At 43.6% G+C, this 21533-nt stretch overlaps 1 protein-coding gene across 1 annotated transcript in view; it reads left to right on the plus strand.

Annotated features, from left to right (window-relative positions):
- The window catches only part of plxnb1b (plexin b1b), a 134983-nt gene that overhangs the window by 50021 nt on the left and 63429 nt on the right, over positions 1-21533 (plus strand).

Here is a 21533-nt window from a genome sequence, read left to right on the forward strand (position 1 = left end):
ACTCTCTGCACTGCCCTTGTTATGTTATTGCCCAGACACTGTGTGTGTGTGTGTGTGTGTGTGTGTGTGTGTGTGTGTGTGTGTGTGTGTGTGTGTGTGTGTGTGTGTGTGTGTGTGTGTGTGTGTGTGTGTGTGTGTGTGTGTGTGTGTGTGTGTGTGTGTGTGTGTGTGTGTGTGTGTGTGTGTGTGTGTGTGTGTGTGTGTGTGTGTGTGTGTGTGTGTGTGTGTGTGTGTTGCAGGAGCTCAGTGTTTCAGAGCCTAATCTTTTAGCAGCACACTTCCTTCTGTCTCTGCTCACAACCCACCATCAGTGGTCACAGTCTAATTCCTGGGTGCCTGTTGTGAACGATGAAGTGACGGCCTTGCAGTTCCTTGTTAACTCCTTCACTACCATGACATCTGTAAGTGTCCACATGTTATTTCTCGTCGGGGCTGATGTAGCTTGCTAACCAGTGCTTGTGGTGTGTGATTTATCCAGTGTCCATAGTTATTTTTTCTAGAAATGTCTGTTAAACATTTATCTTTTGCTAGACACAATTCAAGTTTTTTCCAGTGTGGAAAGGGAACATCCTGAATCCAATATTTTCATTTTCTCATGGATATGGTTCAACTGCCCACTTTATATATTGGCTTCATTGTTCCATGGTCATACTTTAGCATACACTGTGTAAAGTGGGTGTGTCTTTCACTAGCTTCCACTGTTTGTGCTGTTTTGCTTTAATGCTGAAAAGACACACACTTAACTTCATGTACTGGTTTTAGATTTAGAAACAACTATTGTAGTGCCTTCTTATTCACGGGTTAGGGTTAGTTGACTAAACATATTTGGGCTGTCATTTTCTAAAAGTGAATTTAAAGTAAGTCATTCATTAGAAGGAATTTGACACAACCCAGCGATGTCCATCCATTAGTCTCACATCTCAGCAGTCTTATTTTCCCACACTGCAATGTGTCTTGAGGAGGCAGTGAGACGGGGTTATACAGTTGGTGTTGACCACAGCTCTGCTCACGAGCGTCCTCCATTTTTAGCTGCGACCAGCAGGTCAACAAAAACTTCCCCAAACTTCAGCAGCCACAGGTCTGGGTATTTTGCCGTAGGAGGCTGACATTATGCATGCAGGGTACTGTTTGTGAACCACAAGGCTTTTGGACTGAAAATCTCAATTTGAACTGGTCATTACATTTAGAATACTATTTTCCCCAAATATTGAAACCAAAGTTTGAATAAAAAGTGATTTTAGTAGCTTAAAGGCCCGGACACACAAGCCGATTTTGGTCGTCGATGGGCGTCAGGCCGACGATGAGCGTCGACACGCCCTACTCAGATTGGTGTGTCCCGCACCGTCGTGTCTTTTCAGCCGTGCCGACGCCTTTTCGGCAGAAAATTGATCGGCGGGCAGTCAGCCAAAGGCAGTCGCCAAAATAAATCACTCTGCTTGGCTGTTCAGCTAGCGAATCAGTGCATGAGAAGCGAAACGGAAGTGAGGGACTCAAACAAACTATTAAGAAGGCAAATCTGAGATTTCATTGAACTCCAGCTCTCGACACAGGTTCGGGAAAGCCCCGTGAGCTTCTCGCTGTTGAGTGAAAATGGAACGCACACGCTATTTGTTGTTTGTTTATATCACGCAGTCTGTTATTCTTCTCTCGGTTATCACGCAGTCTGTCTTCCGGTTGTTGCCTCTTTTGAATGACGAATACACACTACCGCCGCCTGCTGGTAAGGAGAGTTATTGCCACTCACGCATGCGCAGTTCGTACGTGCAACTTGGGCGTCGGCTGAAGTCTTTGCGGTGTGTTCCAGTGCTCCGTCCGCCCAGACGCAGAGATGCGAGGCGACGCAACAGTCGGGGTCCGTCTGTTTGAGTTCTTTGGTGTCAGCTTGGTGTCTCCGGGCCTTTACAATGTTCACGTCGGCTGCCTGCAGCAACAGACCAGCTTCTTACTTTCCTTTTTTTTCTCTCATCTACCTGTGTACAATAATGACAGTAGGTGAATAGAGTATAGGGACAAGCATGTTTGAACATTTTATACTTTCAAATGAATTTTCTGCATCAAGATCAGGATTAATTAAAGTTTTTAAAAAACCTTCTAGAACTATTTAGATTTAGTTGCAACATTCATTTGAGTCAATATACATTTCATCAGTTATTTTTAAAACGGTTATATTTATTGTTCTAAATTAATGAATTAGAGATCGACCGATATGGCTTTTTCAAGGCCGATACCGATTATTAGTAATCAAGGAGACCGATAACCGATATTTGGAACCGATATACATTTGCAGTAAAATCAGAAAATCTTGGTGTCAAAATGTGGAATAACACAAACTCCAACACAACTCAACACAACTTCTTTGAAATGCATTTAAGCATATATTATGTTTAATTAACTTTTAAACATCTTACAACTGGTTTCCTCTCTGTGCCCTTTTCTTTAGTGCAGTCATCTGCAATGAGTTAGAGAGAGACAAGAAGTGGGGCTGCAGGCTGACATGCTTAACTAACAATAATGCTTAATTTATTATATCTGTCTATCTAGCATAACATCCCAATAAGCTGCTAGCAACTGCAAAACACTAGTGCTAGCTAATGTTTTGCAAACTATTAAAAGTGAGGCTATTACAGTAGACCTAACGTTAGTCTAGTAGCCTCACTTCTAATATTTTGCTAAACATTTGCTAGATACATGTTGGCTAGCTAATGAGCTTCACATATCAACCTGAAAAACTGCGAGGCTCCACTCGCAGCCCCCTCCCCCACCGTCCGCACCGCGTCCCTGTGTAACTGGGAAACTGATAGAATTGGATCATAAGATCGTGGTGTTTTTGCAACTTCAGCATAGGGGATAGGGATGTTTATTGAACTTCGGTTTAACACATGTATGGCTCTGCCGCTCAGCGCTGCTGCTTGCTTCAGTCTGTGTCTGCGTTCTTTCGCACCTGCCTGTAATCTGAGAAGGTCCCGCCTCTCTGGCTGGCTCCCGCCTGGAAAATCTTCAGTGTTGATTGACACTTTAGTAATAGCCTATCAGATAGCGCTGTGGGCGGGACATTGCTCGTGTACACAGAGTGGTGACTGCAGCCAGAGAAACGGCCGCATCAAAGCCAAAGTTTTATCGGCAATTTGATTTTAAAAAAAAGGCCCATACCGATAATCGGTCAAATGCGGAATATCGGCCCTGATAATCGGCCAGGCCGGTCGTTTTGGAAATAAGGAGGCAGCTCAAGGAAGTCAATCCTGGTGACGTTCCTAAAATAGTTTCTCTCAGCTTCCAGACCCTCGTCGTTCCAGTGCAGTGGGAACCAGGCTTCCCATGAGTGTGTTTGTGTTCATGTGCAGCATTGTGGTAACTTCTTCCTTATTATCTCTGTCCAAAATGTCCACCTCTCCCCTGAGAGGGCCGAGCCTGTCCTTCCTCCATCTCTCATTGCCTCCATCTGTTCTCCCACTACTGACTCCAATAATAGATTCTGTTCGGCTGACTTGATGGTTCCGCTCCAGCAGAGTCCAAACATCTCGTTCTCTCCATGGCTCAAGATTGTTGAGTTTGATGACACGATTAATTGTGAACTAAGGCAAGGCAGTAACTAAAGCCGCGTTCACACCGCAGTACTTTTCCCACTTTAGTTCCGATATAGTTCCGAAATGTTGCGTTCACACCAAAAGGAGCCGGAACTAAAATTAGTTCATCAGAACCTTTTTCACCCCCTTTTCCGTTCCTGCTAGAGAGCAGCTACTTTCGTGGGAGAAAAAGGTTCCTATGTCTGATTGGCTGGGCGGAATGCAAACCACGCCCCGTAAAACTCCCAAAAAGTTTTGTGAAGCCGCCATTTTATTATCCTCGTATTAGCATTATTAGCATTAGCCCAGCGCACAAATGCAGAGAGACTAATTTATGGCAACACAAAAGAAAACATGGGAGTGTTGGAGATGAGGAGGTGTCGGCGTTCTGGCGATTTACTCTCGGACGCCAGTCCCCAACTCCGGGGACTTCGGGTGGCAGTATACGCCGTGAAGTTGTTGGCGGCCTGCCAGTAAACCCAAAGCAAGAAGAAGTGACGTCAGCGGCTTCATTTGCCTAATCCTCCCCCAGGAACTTATTCCGGTGTGAACGCGATCTGTACTTAGTTCATGAGAACTAAAGAGTTCTCATGAACCTTTGTGGGAAAAGTACTGTGGTGTGAATGCGCCTTAAGTCTTTAGGAACTTGTTTTGGGAACCTTTGGGTCGCTGGTTCAAGTCGCAAAACGGACCAAGAACGAGCGACATTATCAATTTAAAAAAAACGTGAACAATGAAGTCTTTGTAATGACCGCAAACAGTTTCAGATGCTGATGTAAGTAAATATCTTTAAGTCTTAAGAAATAATCTTAATGACCCTTAATATTCTGTTGATTCAAGAACTGATTGAATTCATGTCAGTTTGAACAGTTCGGCCATGAGCTGCTGTGATGAGTCTCTACGTATCTCTCAGCTGTCAGCTTTGTGTGCATCTGAAATATTAATGCCACAGTGACACACTAAATGCTGAATAATAAAAAGGAGACCCCAGGTGTCTGGAGATCTATTTCAGGGTCTTTTTCCACGGCAGTATTCAACCCGCAACATACTTTGAAAAAACAGGCTCAGTGTTATAAATATTTCATGTTGTTTTGCATTCATGAGCAAATGAAAGACCAAGCTGTTATTAGCAGACCGTGGACAATCTCATTGTCAAACTTAAAACTCCTTCGTTGTAGCATCATTGAAAACTGAACATGATGATGAACCAACAGAATGAGTAAGAATAGTTTGACCAGAGCAGTTCAGAAAAGATGATCTCACTCTTTTGCTCTCCATATCAGTTCAAATGATGTCATTGGTGGTACTTACTGTCTAAACAAAAGACGACTAGACTAAACCGGTCAGATTATTTCCCCAGAAAGCATGAGGAGATGCCATGATGCTACAGTGATAAAGCCCCCATTTACACCTTTCACTTGAAGTCAAATGTAAATCAACATAACTGGAGGTGAGTATTGACAGGATCTAAGCACCATCGGATCAACTGTACTTCACTGCCAGCTTATATTGACATGTTGTACTGCTGGTGGGCTCTATCATCAAGAAACATCCTCTGGGAACCCTGACTGTTTATTATTTCATTGTATGTTCAGTTTGGTATACTGATGGCCAGAGATGGGGTCGTTACTCAAAAAAAGTAATATATTACATATTACTTTAAAGAAAAGTAATATATTACTTTACTTCGTTACTCTCTACATAAAGTAACGCGTTACTTTACTCGCAGGGCCGCCCCTCCCTACAGGCAGATCACGCAGACTGTGGAGGCTCCTCCTTTTTGCGGAGGGTGCTTCATTTTGCGGAGGGAGCCTCATCTGAAGCGCAAATGCGGCGCACCTACAGTGTTACTCGTTACTTTACTCGACATCCTCACTCTGGATTCGGAGGTCCTCCTTAGCTATTAGCTTCACGTTAGCATGTTGTCTTTGCAGGTGCTTGTTGAGGTTTGACGTTGTGTTTGCAGCAGTGGATAAAAGCTTCTGGCCTGGACACACATTACACCTCACCGTCACATTCCTGTCCTTTCTTCGGACAAACTCAAAATAATGGGCATACCCAGAGCCGGCCCGACCCATTAAGCGACATAAGCGGCCGCCTAGGGCCCCGCAGCCACTAAGGGCCCCCTAAATTAAATAATCTCAGTAAGTATGTTTAATTAATTTTGTTAATATGCCTAGAGTGCCTACTCTCAAAGTCATATATTATATGATTGAGTCAATCATATAATACATTAACCGTGCTTTACCTGAACCTCATCATGACACTAGAGAGGACGGCAGGATTGTAATTTCCTGTGTTCAGTGAATGCAACAGAGGCAAGACACCAGACCAACCAGAGAGTTGAATGGAAATAAACATCTGTCTTATTGGCTGACAGGTACCTATCCTGTGAGCTGTGACAATGTTTAAACAGTCAGTCGGACTCAGAGTTTTTGAAGATGGACATAAGAAAAACATTTCTTAAAAAAGACGACAATTCTCAAGTGGTGGCTCACACAACAACCCCAGAGCCACCACTTGAGCCAGATAAACAAGGTATGTAAATGTCAGTAAACATCCAAGTTATGCGAACATGTAAGCAAAGCATAAATTACAGCTACGTTGACGTTACTTTGAATCGCGGGGGTAAGCTAAACCGTTAGCAAGTAGCTATAGCTAGCCAGATATTAAATGAACACTGTCATACAATCTAAATGTAATGTTTTTTAGCGTTACCTGGTGATTTCAAAGAAAGCTCTCTGGAAAATGTTGACTTACTGTTCGACATGAAGCTAGAAGCTACCTTACACAGTTGATCCTGAGTCCTGTCAGTTAAAGTGTTTCATAGTTAGCTTAGCTAAGCATCAACCTAGCACTGAAATATATGGATGTTATGTGACAGTATTTCTGAGAAAAAGCCAGCTGAAATGGGGGCATAGTTGCCACTGCTTTACGTGTCGACAGCATGTTTGAACGTATTTGCAGCAGTAAATGTGGCTGTTTGGCCACTGACGTTGCCATAACAACACCTGCATTTAAATGTGCAACCTCTTTTTGTGACAGATTTTTGCATGAAATTATAATTCTTCTGAATGATATTCCTATTGACAGCTAGTGATTTGTAAAATATCCATTAAGAAAAATCTGTTTACAGTTATGTTTCATATGGGTGTTGAGAGATGTATCCATATATCTCTTAATTTTGCTCTCAAAGTGCACCAGATTGATGCTTTTAACTTCAATATTTAAAAAAAAATCTTTCCGGGAGAGCATGCCCCTGGACCCCCCTAGAGGAGGTTAGGTCCACGGTGTTTACATTCTTATTTATACAATATGTGGGCTTATGTTAACATCATAAGACAAAAGTTGGTTCTGTGTTGTGTGTAGTGAGGATGCGCTAGAGTGAGGGAGGTTCCCAAGCCAAAGCTCGCTTGGGGCCCCCAAAAGTCTAGGGCCGGCCCTGGGCATACCTCCACCCTTCGAAAGTTATTGCTGTTGACTCAGCCATTTTTATGCACTGCATGTGGACGCACAAGTCGCGCAAATGTTACGTAAATATAAACCCGCGGCGCAAATCCCTCTTGTCTGTCAAAGGGAGAATCTAGTAATTATGTATGTTAGTAGGCTAACTGTAGTGTGATTACTGATTTTATAGAAGTAACGCGTGTCGGGCAATGTTAGTAACTGTAGTGTGATTACTGAATTATAAAAGTAACACGTTACATTACTCCGTTACCGACAAAAGTAATATTATTACAGTAACGCGTTACACCCAACTCTGCTGATGGCTGATGATATATTAGCAATGATGTCACAGGAAGCAAATGTTGGTCTGCAGTGGCCCGTCTTTGCTGCTGATCTCTGAAATGTCATCTTTACATGGATCCACAGATTCATCAACAAACTTGGAGACAGCTGGCTCTTACAGTACTGCAGTCTACCAAAGTGTTTTTATAAGACTCTGAAACAGCCAAGTACAGCTCCGTTGAAATGCAGTTTTAGTTCAGTGTGTGTGTGTGTGTGTGTGTGTGTGTGTGTGTGTGTGTGTGTGTGTGTGTGTGTGTGTGTGTGTGTGTGTGTGTGTGTGTGTGTGTGTGTGTGTGTGTGTGTGTGTGTGTGTGTGTGTGTGTGTGTGTGTGTGTGTGTGTGTGTGTGTGTGTGTGTGTGTGTGTGTGTGTGTGTGTGTGTGTGTGTGTGTGTGTGTGTGTGTGTGTGTGTGTGTGTGTGTGTGTCATCAGCAGGCAGAGACAGGAACGTTTTCATGTTGGTGTTACTGGGGATACTGTCTTCCTCACTGTTGCTAGGAAACCTCCAATCATACTTGATTTCGCAGCTACACTCGCGGTTCGATTCTTCGAGTCAGCGTTGTGCTGACGGCATGAAATCCTGTAGTGCAAGGCCAAGTAGCATTAACAAGCTGTCAAGACCTGAGGGCTGTGTGTGTGTTCCCCTCTCCTGTGTGTGTAGTCATGAATATGAAGCAGCTTCTGGCTTTATTCAGTCACTCACACAGCGCATCAAACAAAAGTCAGAGTGAGTGCGCCTCCAATTACTAGCTCTGAACCAGGATGATGTGGAGGAGCTGGTGGAGGGTGTGTGCACCAGGTGGACTGATGATGTGAACAGTTGTGTTACTGATACTGAGCAACATTTATAAGATTACGTTTGCCCTTCTTGATAATAAATAAGGAAGATGGGCAGGTAAAAAAGTGAATTATAGAATTACCATAAAAACCTGTTGCAAACTTTCATTAGATGTTGAACAGCTACTTCTTGTTTTTTTTGTTTTTAAATTGCCTAGATAATTGTGTGCATTCTCTGAGTGAAAAGCCTGCCTGGTTGCCAGTCTGCCATGCTGCTTGGCTAAAGGCTCAGTATGTGTGTAGCATCCTTCACACAGCTACCTCTGTGCACAGCTGAGTGATACCGTGAAAGCCTTTGAGACGAGACCAACCATCTGAATTTTTGCTGTTCCCATTTTAAAGATTCAATGGGTCAAGATAACTCGGTCACACAACGGAATGGATCCTGGAAGAGATTTCAGGGAGGCAGCATGATGTAGAGGTGATCAGAGTCAATGTCGTACACGGTGATCGACAGGGTCTTAACATGTCTGTAATAGTCCATTACCATCCTTCATTTGAATTCATCCTTTGAAATGATTATAACGCATATTTAATAACATTTTCCACTTTTTGTTATGGTTAGATTTCAGAACATGATTATGAGGGCATGGAGGGAATAGATGAACAGAAATGATGTTTCACTCTTCATCCCAACACAGGAGAGAATGATTTGTATTGTGCTGTAGCATTGGATGCTAATAAAAACACAGCGGCCATTGTGCATAAACACATTTTAACAATGAAGTTTTGCAAAGAAATGTGTGTATATGCCTTGAACAGTTGACTTTTCATGGTCTCTTTAATTGTGTTTGGGCTTGTTCTGTAGTCGGCAGCGCCCCTTCAGCCAAAGTTTTGAAGAGGGGAGCATTTCTGCCTGAACAGTGATCAGAAGTCGTGAAGACTCTGATCAGGACTGCATCAGGCTCCTCAAAGAAACAGTGGTACATACTCTGTTTTAATCCGTCAACATGATTGACAGCCCCTTTTTCCCCATCATTATTAAAAAAAAAAAAATATATATATTAGACCTCTGGTGGTACAACTGTTCCTTTGATGCACGCGGATGCCCCCGACCTGTGAAGACTTGTGAAGCTGCCACTGATTATCGGAGAGAGGCGGACTGACCATGGAGGACTTACTGCTTTCAGTATGACTTTTCACATACTGTTAATGCTGTGGCTCAGACTCACAGTGGCAGTGTATATGAATAGAATGGTGCATTAGGGACTGATGACTGAATAATGTACTCTTATGGTGTTGTACTTCTGCTTCACTGAGTTTCACCATTAAACATCAAAACTCAGAATCTAGTCTGAGTAAATAGCTGTTTCTCAGTCTGTAGAAGCAGCTGCTGCTGTGCTGTGTAACTTGGGATAACAATGAGGGAACAGGAGAAAATAGCCTTTGACCTCCCTACTTTCCTCTGTTAGAGGAGTTTCTGCATTCTTTCTGATGTGTGCATATTTCTCCCCGCCATAATCAGCATGTAGAAACCCAACATATCATTTCTGCAACACAGTGTGTGCTCACATTGGCCCTCACATATTCAGTTTTGACCCTGCCCAGCACGTTGGTGCTCCACCGTGACTTTATATTGTGAGCATGATTACAGCTGATGTCAGACTTTTTAGAGACTTCAAGCTTTTTCTCCTGAGAGATATGCAGGTGTTGATTTATAGCATAAGTATAGAAATGATCCTGAGAAATGTACCGTTTCTACCAGCGTCATGGATCTTAAAGATTGCCACCCAAAAGTACTTGGAAGAGAAAATGATTTAAACAAAACTCGACCCAAATAGTTTGTTTACTGTTGTTCAGTGCTCAGCGTTCTCGTATGACAGATTTTCTTCCAACAAAACAAACTGAAGAAAATTTAGATTAAATTGTCATTCTCCGTATTTTCTCATTTTAGGAACTTTTATTGCAAATGATCATTCCAATATTGAGTGAAAGTGAGAGATAGGTGTGATAGAAAATACACACTAGACACTTTTCTGTCATTTTGTTGAAGTATTTGGTCATATTGGCCAGCTCTAATGGCCGTCCTCTCAGACCTTTAAGCAGTTAAGTCCAGGAGTGGGTTTAGTGCTAAGTTGCTAATGATAGCCTGTGTGTGGGTCTCTGTGTCCCCACCCTGCTACACTGTGTTAATGTGAGTGTCCCATTGGACAGCTGCCATCCACCACTGCCCCGAACAATGGGATTTTACGCACGCACACCTCTACCCTAAGCCGTTGTCTTGCGGAGGTTACATCATAGCTGTGTGCAGTACACAAAACTCATATTAGTTTTCTGAATAGAACCAGAACTAATACGTGGAAACTAGTAAAGATCATCACTTTTCAAAAAATGATCTAAGATAAATGACGTTCTTTATTGACGGCACAGTTCTCCGCAGTGACTTCTTTCACACAAATGTATTAATGTTCCTGTAGATGTTTTTTTGTTCATTTACTCTTTATAAAAAAGTTTGAACTGTTTCAAAGCAATTCAATATCACATTACATTGTCTTTTTATTTGTACAAATTCAATTATTTTGAATGAATAACTGCATTATTATTCTATTTAGTCTGCTACATAACTTTCTTTCACTTTCACACACAGCAACATGTGTGTGTGGCCTGCCGGCTCACTTTATTCTCTTACATCACTCCAGAGTAGGGCTGCACGATATTGGAAAAAACTGACATTGCGATTTCTTCCCCTGTGATATATATTATAAAAAAATACAGGAATTGAAGAAAATACCGGGGGTTTTTCCGCAAACCATCCTTTCTTGAACTTTAATGCTATACAATTAGTATTTCTTTAACTATATTTAATCGGATGAAGGATTTTAGTCCCGGACGTCTGGATCTTAAGTTATCAGAGCAACAAGCTGAGCTAGCTCGGTTAGCAGCGCCGAACTGCCCTGGAGAAACACATGAAACCACTTTATTCAGTGTCTCTACCTTTAATCACCGGGTCCGTTTGCTTTGGAGATTTGATTGTGATCGGTGGTTTGCTGTGCATGCAGAGCCTGCATGTCACTCACTCAAGTACCCCTGACCTGAGAGCCGCGTGAGTTTTCCTTTTGTAGCAAGCAGCAAAATAATTGTAACATGACGTGTTTGAGTTAATTTGCCTACTTAATATCGCACGTCCACGCGATGTGATTATCGTCACGACACGATATACCGTGCAGCCCTACTCCAGAGTGTTCAGTCAGTGGCTTCCTATCAGAAACAATGCACCCATAATTATAACTGAACAAATTCACGCTACTGCTGGTTTTGCTTCACATCACTTAAATTCCCTGTTTGTAAAATGAACAAAAACAGTAAACTCGATTTTCCCCATAGGATACACAGTCATGCCTCTGGAGTGTGCTGGTGTTTGCAGAGGTAAATGGTAACGTTGGTACCTCCAATACTTTGTCTCAAAGCAACAGAATGTCAGTGTGAAAGAGTTATATCTTCCCCTGAAGCATTATTGTTTCTCTGCCTGAGTGCATTGAGAAGTTATTGCTTGCACCACAATAGATACTTTATGATGTGCGCTGGCAGGCGCACCTGTCCGCATAAGAGTTACGATCCAGATAAAGTCTGCAGGCTGTAATAGCTTCCTGTCTGGCAGCTGGGACTGTTTGATAGCCCTGATGACCCGCTACTTGCTCTCATTTATGCCCCATAACATCTCATTCCACCACAGTGTGCCCTTCATCATGGTGACATCACTTAAAGGACTATTGCGGCCACATTTGACTCATTTCTTACGCCTGATTTTTTTTTTGCGCGAGTGGGTATTTTCAAAGAAAGTCCCGAGCCTTGAGGTTCAGTATATTTGATGGTGCCAAAGCAAACATTAAAATGAGGAAATGTGAAAAAGGAAACCGCTCAAATGAAGCGAGAAGTGTCTTTTTGTGGATGCCCTCAGCAGCCTGCACACAGAGAGCAGCAGGGGTTGGTGGGGAGGAGACAGGAGACGTATGCACACGTCGGTCAAAGATAAAGTCCTATCAATGCGTAGAGGTGATCCCTGAGATCCGGATATCCGTCTTGTATCCAGGCTCAACCTCTGTCACCCCAGGGTGATTCCTTGAGGGCCATAACATGTAACAACCATGGGAACTTCCTCTACCCACCCAGCTCTGCTCTGTCCACTGAGACATGTCCAGAGAGCCCACTGTCATGTCATCCAGGGACTTCCTTAAAAGGACCTGATTAAGGGAACCTAAGGGACTTTAATGTTTTAATTTCTGGAAGGAGGTTTTCCGGAAGAGAGCGCAGGACGATTTTCCACCCTCCCCCTCCTCACCCCCCTTTCTGAAGTTCATCTGCCGAGGAGGAATGTGTTCGGCAATTGTTAGGGGTTTCTCTATAAATAACTTCTTGTCAGCCAGCCAGCCGGGCAGACATTCGTACAGTAACTGTCATTAGAATACTAACTCACAATCTTCCTACAAATATTTTTTGTGAAGCAGAAGGTCAGAAGGATTTACAGTCTGTGGCAGCAATCTGCCACATAGACCACACTCAGAGATAGATATATATCTCTATCTCTGAGTGTGGTCTATGTGGCAGCAATCTGCCACATAGACCACACTCAGAGATAGATATATATCTCTATCTCTGAGTGTGGTCTATGTGGCAGATTGCTGCCACATAGACCACACTCAGAGATAGATATATATCTCTATCTCTGAGTGTGGTCTATGTGGCAGATTGCTGCCACATAGACCACACTCAGAGATAGAGATATCTATCATTTATTTGGATGATGGTAAACTGTCCAGGCCCGAGTCAGCAGAGCAGCCCCCAATCATGATACTCCCTCCACAGAATGTCTTCTTTGGGATGATGTTATTATTTGGTGTGCAGTGCCTTTTTCCTGCCATACAAAGTGCTGCGTGTTGTTCCCCTTTAATTCAGCCTTAGTTCAATCAGACTACAAAACATGTTCCCAGTAGCGTTATGCAGAGTTAAAGTGCTCTTTGGCAAACTGCAGGAGTGCAGTGGTGTACTTTTGGAAAGCAGCTGCTTCCTCCATGGACCCTATGGCCTATAGCCTTCAGCTGTGACTCTGGGGTTCTTTTTATTGCATTGATCATCCTGCATTGGCCTTTGGAGGCATCTTTGCTTGCTTAGCGCCCACTGCTAGGGTTTGAGTCATTATTATAAAGTAGCTGGAAAAACACTTCTAATCTTGTTTCAGTGATCAAAACAATGTTTGCTTACTCCTCCTTACTCAGTTTGTCTTTGTTAAAGTCTCGGGGTTCACACCCTAACCTACAACGTGAACGTTTCAACAATGATTTCAATATGGATAAGAACAAAACAATAATTGGTGTGCTTTTAGTTAAACAGATTGTGTGTGTGTGTGTGTGTGTGTGTGTGTGTGTGTGTGTGTGTGTGTGTGTGTGTGTGTGTGTGTGTGTGTGTGTGTGTGTGTGTGTGTGTGTGTGTGTGTGTGTTCGAGTCTGCTGTTTATTTGTTTTAGGTGTGCAGAGGAGGTGACTCCTCGTTACAGGCGTGTGTGTGATCGCGCACCTTGGTGTGTTTATACTCCCAATCATGTCACTAATTAGAAACTTGCTTCATTTCCCCTCCCCCTCATACTGTGAATGAGGGTGTTGAATGGGGCATTGTGGGTAGCTGCTGGAATTACAGCCCCCAACTCCCCCCCCTCCCTCTCTCTTTCTCTCTCCCTCGCTTATTATCATTAGTCACATTCCATCAGTACTCAGTGAGCATTGAGGCTTGCGAGCACTTGTTTGTGACCATTTCCCTTGCTGTATCCCCCCTTCTCCCCACACCCCTGTCTCCCCCTTTCACCATTGTCTTCCTGCAGCCCTGTTTCTATCCACCAATGTCACTCTGCCAGCTTTTCCCTTCAAAACGCTCTGTCCCCCTGCCTGCCCCCTTCTCCGTCTCCTCCAGAATATAGGATAGTTGAATTGAGAATGAGTGAAAGGCTGGACTCAGTGAAGCGGATGATGGCTCAATTGAATGTGCCTCTCAGGAATGCTCCGTTGTGTTTGGAGTCTTTTGGCCGCAGCTCAGGCTCCAGTCCATTTGTGGTGGGTAGGGCTTGGTAGATTTTGGGGAAGAAGGATTTGACTCTGCTGGTCCTGTTCATCCACTACAGGTTACACTACTACATGTGTCTCAGTAATGCACTAGTTAGGCATAACGCTCTGTTGAAGCCTTTCACCTGTCATCACTCTGAAGGCCCTCTCTCCTTAAGGGAAAACATTCTGTCATTTGGATGACTGAATGGATATCTGCTTCAACGCTTTAATGTTCAAAAAGCTCTTTATTGTTCTCATACTGCCTGTGCTGCAGCACCTCTTTTCACCCTCTGTCTGAAACCAGAGCCCAGTCTGCTCTGATTGGTTAGCTGGCCGGCTCTGTTGGGATTGGTCAACCGCTTAGAGATGTCCTGCACCTTTACCTGTAATGTGTTGGAGTGCTATAATCAGGGGTGCACATAACTTTCTCAGTGAGGTACTCAGATGAGTACCTGGAGTCAGTGTTTGGTACTCCAACTTCTGGCTCCACTCCAAGTTATTTGATGAAGCCCTCTGTATCGCGAACGTCAACGGGAGGGGGGGTGCTAGTGGAGTACTTCAGGAAAGTCGACGGGGGGGGGGGGGCAGTGGAGTACTTCGTGAACAGAGTGTGAACATTGTGATCAGCTGTTTTAGCGCAGTTCTCCAGTGAAGGGGGGGGGGGGGGGAGACCGACTCTGTCGTCCGGTGATCTAACCGCCTTCTGGAAAAGCTTCACAAGTACGTTCGTACACAAATGCGCTTTGTGACACAAGTGACGGTACGCATTTAAGATTGTTGCCGCGCATGCGTACCTGCGTACCAGTTATGTGCACCCCTGGCTATAATAGCATTCCAACACATTGACACTATTCAATAATATATATATTGAATAGTAGGGCGAGTGTAACCTAGTGATGTCACTATGTCACATAAGCGTTTCTGGCAGGGTGTGGGAGAGAAATTCCCTCTGGAGGGAACACATGGAGGCAAGACTTCTGCACATACTTAGTCATTTCCATGGCATTAACCACAACCAGCCCTGCGTGTTTAAAGTGTTCAAATAATGGTGCAGTGTTGGTAGGGCTCGTTTCTTCTAGTGCTTAAAAATTGAAATCCAGGAAAGCTATATTTAGTTGCTTATCAGATGGAATACATTGTAGTTGTTTTAGGAATGCACACAATCTTGTTCTATTTGTCAAACTCTCTGGTGTTTTGTTGGAATACCGACTATATCATACAAACGTACTGTTTCTGCAGAAAGTGCAGGAACAAGGTGAAGTCCATTACCCAAAGGAACATTTAGATGAAGGCAATTCCAATCCCACATTTCCTGCTCTCTCATCACATCAAATCCATACCTTTAGCCTTTTAAAGTCACCATAGGTGAAATGAGATTTTTACCATCACAGAATTGAATCCGAAATCCATTCTCTTGTTCTCATGTGTCTCAAAATCTGAATGAAGTTGATCCTTATTGGATCATTCGCTGCGGGAAAGAGAAACCTTTTCCAACTGAGATCGGGCCAGAGTTATGGTTCTCCAGTGAACTCTAGTTTTTGATTTGCAGCTTTCGGCAAATGAAGATAGATGAGCACTTGATTGGACTGTTACTCTTAGATGAGCAGAGCGAAAGCATGCAGGTTTTGAGAGAAAGACACGTCTAGCTCAAATCTGACACTGTCCGAGAGGAGGAAGCTCTGTGTTTCTCTTATGCTTCTATAAGTTCACATGCCTGTCCTTCCTGCCTCTGCTCCATGAGGCTCTGGGTTGGTGCTCTGTCAGGACCATCTGCACAGGACTGTAAAGCACATCTCTGCTGAGAGCCGTCACACACTGACCACAGAGTGCAGGACTGAGAACTCCCTCCCGCACCCCGGAGGGTCAGAGGAGCAAGTCTTTCTTGTGGTTTGGATTTGATAAATTGAGGTGTGGTCATTGGGTATCATTGAGTGGAAAAACAAACATTTGCAAGGAAGTGAGAGTTTTATACTTAATTCCCACTGAAATGATATAGATAACGATGATCATCAGTGTGCGAAAAAGTACACGTCCCACCGTCCGGGACGTGTTATTTACAATATCGGACAAGTAGATCTTTCAATTGACTTGTCGGGCGGACAAGTGACGTTTTTCGCCCTGATTTATTGACAAATTATTGATACATTCAGTTTACAAAAGGCAGAACTCATTCGCAAATTGTACGTGTCCGCCATTGTTCGTTTAGAAATGTTAGTTTCGGTTCTGCTTTAGAGATGGGCGAGTCCTGATTCATCCGGATCATTAACCCGGATCCTAGAAATGAGCTGGTCGTGACGAGTCTCCCCTCTCCATTAACCCGAGTCCTTTGAGTCCTACACCTGGTGTGACGTACAAATTAAAACTATAAATTGCGTCACTCTACTTATAACATGTAAAATAACATTACAACGTACCCCAGTCCATCTGCCTACCCTTTAGCAAGTAGGATAGCTTCCAGAAGTTATCGTTTGGCTCAGGGGAGGGGACGCGGATCAGTGAAACTTCCTGCAGACTCGTGGGAACTCAGCTCCTAACCGTGCATAGCAGATCCAGAGATCCATACTCGTCATGTGCACGAGCATAGCTGCAGCCGGGAAGACATTTTACATAGGGGGTGTGGCCAAAAGTGGGGAGAGATTAACAGTAACATGTTGCAGCCCCTCCTCCGGCTCCCGGCTCCCGCAGCTATATCATGCACGAGTCAACAGCAGACTCAGAGATTCGCAAATCCTGACTCACTGTGCAAAACACAGCAGACTCGTGCGGACTCAGAGCCGTAACCGTAGCAGCAGATCCAGAGATCCAGCAGACTCGTCCTCATGCACGAGTCAACAGCAGACTCAGATTCGCAAAATCGCAAAATAACCCTTTTTTTTGTGATCAACATTTTTTATTAAAGCAAAAGACACTGTGTAGCGGAGGTTAATGTAACGTCAGTTTAATATGCTCGTGAAATGCAACAAGTTTTCGTTTTCACCGATAGGATTACTACGGTCATGGTGATGCTGACTCATGACTCAAATGACTCGTATGATCCGGATCTCTTCAATGACTGACTCAGAAGACCCTGAGTCCGTAAAAGGATCCGGATTTGCCATCTCTATTTTGCTTGTTGATTCCTAAGGAAATGCATCTCGCCGCTTTCTGTACAGTTAGACGGGGGCGGGGCGGGAAGTGTAGCACAGTGGCAGGGTTGGGAAGCAAAACTCGGTTCCGAATAGGAACAAATAACAATTGTCCGGTATCGGGATTAATAAGAGTTGTGAGGACAGGAGGCGAGGCCGAGCCCCGCGGACCGCAGCTCTCTCTATGCTCCGTATCAGCTGATCGCTGCACGGTGCAGCTCAGCGTCTCTCTCTCTTTCTACACACAGCGGATCCGCTGCCCGTTTAACAGCCTCATCTTTCTTATGTTCTTTCTCTAACACGTAATGAAGGTTATTAAGCGTTTTAGCTCCTGTGTTGTTAATATTGACCGCCATTTCCTTTATGAAGTGAAGCAGCCTCCCTGTCTGTGTCCTCGCGCTGTCCTCACATCCCCGGACCCCCAGACTCGGAGGAGCACAGGGATGTCAGTATTGTTTATGAAGCAGGGTATAGAAAGTACATTATTGAAATGAAAATACTATTTATTTACTTTTACAAACAGTGAGCAGCTGGGCAGCTGCAGCATGTGTATTGCAGGACATGTGTAAGCGTGCAAGCGTCTTTGAGTTGTAGAAAAGCGCTAGGCCTATAGGCTATACATATAATGTATTATTATTATTATTATTATTATTAGGCCTATGTGTTGGACATGTGTGGTTGAACTCTGTCTCACAGGCAGGTTGCAGTGTAACATCAGAGGAGACTGGGCCAATTGTACATTCTCAAACTGCACCACACAAATAACTAAACAATGCAGAGATTATTTTTATATAATTGTATTCAATAACCGTAAGAAATTAAACAGTATGAAGTGATTTGTAAATAGGAATACAGATTTGACTTAATGTTTTCATAAATATATTTTTCTCCCAGTTTGTCATGGGACTTATTTTTATCCTCTCAAAGAACCGGAATCGAGAACCGAAAATAACCGGAATCGAAAAGCAGAACCGGAATCGTTAAAATCCAAACGATACCCAACCCTATGTGTGATGCAGTCAAATCTTACCGCTCACTTACGTTAGCGCTGTCGTAAAAACCGTGGTAAAATGTAAAATACGATGGCGAAGAAGAATATTTCAGTGGCCCCAATTTTTGTCCATTCTGGACAAGTGAAAAAGGTATTCGGACAAGTAAATTTCCAAACTCACTTGTCCATGGACAAGTACTCTCTAAAAACTTTTTCTCACACTGATCATACTTAATGTGCTCTGGTATATTGTTTTGTGTGTCCTTGGGTTTCATTGTTGGCATTGTGCCATGCCTTTACCCCCATTACCACATACAGGAGATGCCACAACAAAGTGTTTGTGTGTGCGTGTCTTTTCTTCCTAACCTCCCTTTGGATAAGCCTACTGGAGATCTGCCTGAACTCGTAGGAGATAATCCTGCTTCTGTACCAGTGATGGTGTTGGGAGGCGAAGGAGGAGGAGAGGTGGATAGAAAAAAGAGGGGGATAAAAGGGAGGGGAAGAGGAGGATTTACTGTATATGGAGTGAAAAAAAGAATGAAGTGTCATAACTCACTGTTTAATATTATAGTATTTCACAAAGAAACAGCTAGCCAAGAGGTTCAAGTGCTCAAACGAGTGCACTTTTTAAGGTTCTCATGCCATCTTCTTTTACCTCACAGCAACTTATTTATCTGGCAGGGACTCCAGAGGGTTTTGTTCCCTGTATCCTAGCAATGAGGGAGGATTGAATGCTGGTACAGAGTGTGTGCGGTACTGAAAGCCCTCTTGGACTGACACTACTCGACTTGGCCTCTGCTGAGGGGCTTTTACACGCAAAAACGGATGTAGTCAGTCACACACAGGTCTGACAGGAATTTCAATGGCTACAAGCTTCCCACGACTCTTAGTGGACTGCAGAGAGGCAAAAGAAAATACAAAGTGTTGGACCATTGGGGTCTGTGTTTGTAGCAAACACTCAGGCTTGTGGTAATGTCTTCATGGCCGAGGTTTTTCATCTCTGCACTTGCTGCTTCATATCACACCTGGGGTCTTAGCATAGGATATAGCTGCCCAAAGTATTGCCCTTGGGAAATGTAATATCGTTTTTGATATCTATGTTTTCATGAATGTATGAACAAAGCTAATTGCTGCATGGCAAATAGTGGCACTTTGCAAATGCTTTTTTAATCGAGTTCTGTCGTCAATGTGCTGTTAGCTAAAGTTAGCAATTTCAGTTAATAACTACCAACAATATTTTCTTGTGTGACCCTTACGCTGCGTCTACACTACAGCGTCGACAGCTTTAAAAACAGTTTCCAACGCGTCTGCCCATTCACTTTGAATGGGGTGACGTCACGTTGCCTCGCTTTTCGCGGAACTGAATTGTGGGTAGCATAGCGGTCCGTCTCCGCCGGAGTAGCCAGCGCCAGCCAATCAAATCCCGTTTCTGAAAATCTGACAGCTCAAGCCCTAGCCAATCAAACCGCGTCTAAGCTGGGAGAGATATCCCGCCGTTGATTTCTATATTTCAAAAAAAGATGGAGGAGAAACTAATTATCGCCGTAGCAAATCACCCGGTTTTGTATGACCCCAGACCCTCTTCACCTACCGGGATACAAACCGGAAGAACCAGTCATGGAGGGAGGTGGCAGAGACAGTGGGTGAAACTGGTAGGTTTTCGCCTGTTTGGGGAGTATATATATATATATATATATTGCTCGCATAAAATCCCCGGAGTTTTTTGCTTTGTATGTCGGGGGCGGGAGATTCATGTGATTGGTTGTTGGTCGCGTTGCTCGAATAAAATCCCCAAGCTTCAGACACACCCAACTCCAAGCTTTTTTTGAAGCTGTAGTGTGGACGCTCCGTTAATCATATGCCGTCTCTTTTAAATTGCCACTGAGTATCCAAAAGATTTGTGCTGATGTATATTGTCCTTCCCCTTTTTTGCAGGTTGTGTTCAGAAGGATGTGTTTAACCCAAGTTGCTGGGTGGTCAAGAGGGGACATGCCTCTGTGAGACACCGCTGGAAACCAATGGTGAGGATCCAATGTCCCAGATTGACCTAATTACTTAGCTTGAGGTATCCTCCAGAGGTCTTTTTAGTTGGATGTCAATTGGTTTAGGCATAGTTACAAAAAAGAATGTCTTCTTGTCTTCCAATAGTTTAATTAGTTATTCTTACACTGTGAATCTGCAGAAAGAACTGACAGACAGATCAAAAAGGTCAAAAGTACAAGTTAGTACCCTTTTTCTAGGACCACTTAGTGAAAGTGGATAAGTTTGCTTCGCCCATGTACTGTTCAGTGCATTATAGAGACTGAATACACACTGGTACCTTTTTGTTACCTGGATTGTTGGGTTAGGTGAAGTAGATCCATCAGTGTGGTTTTATATCTCACAGTTTAGAGGCTTTATCTACCAGACTTTCTCTATAGAAACTCAAGTGATTCTGTTCTTTTTTTTACTAAATGCTAGATGTTATTCACCTGATAACGTCTGGTGTAATCCACCCACCATTGCCTTGCCTAGCTTGACTGTATGTTGTTGACTTCTAAGCTCACAGGGACTTTAACCACGCATAGCTGTAATGAGGAATGATGTCTTTTGTACTGCCAATTAAACCGTACTAGTCTGGTATTTCCTGCCTGCTTACCAATGAGCCTTAAACGGGTCACGTACAATGGTAGATTATGATTGGTTGAGTCCAGCATGTTATCTACCATGTCTCTCAGAGTTCATGACACTTTAATTGCCTAATGAGGCATTGACAAAATGGCCCCAGCAGGGAGGGGTTCGAGGCCAGCATTAGATAACTAGTTATAGCAGGGGTGGGGAACCTTTTTCCTCTCAAGGGCCATTTCAATGTTTTCAACATCCTCCGAGGGCCGTACAAATTATTGACCTCTGCTTAAAAAAACTAAAATCACAGCCCACTCATTTCACCTTTCTTTCATGCTGTGCACAGAAAAAGCAACATCTTAATCCAGATATCTTCATGACTCACGCATGCATGTGCAGAGTTGTGGCATGACCACCCAAACAGAAAGATATGGACACACGATGTGTGCAAATGTATTTAGACTCCTATCCATGTGAACATGATTTAAGTGGGGGGGACCTAACCTCCTCTAGGGGGGTCCAGGGGGGCTTGCTCCCCCGGGAAGATTTTTTTTTAAATGTTGAAGTTAAAAGCATCAATCTGGTGCACTTTG

Source organism: Gymnodraco acuticeps, unplaced genomic scaffold, assembly GCF_902827175.1.
Source record: "Gymnodraco acuticeps unplaced genomic scaffold, fGymAcu1.1, whole genome shotgun sequence".
Taxonomy (NCBI): Eukaryota; Metazoa; Chordata; class Actinopteri; order Perciformes; family Bathydraconidae; genus Gymnodraco; species Gymnodraco acuticeps.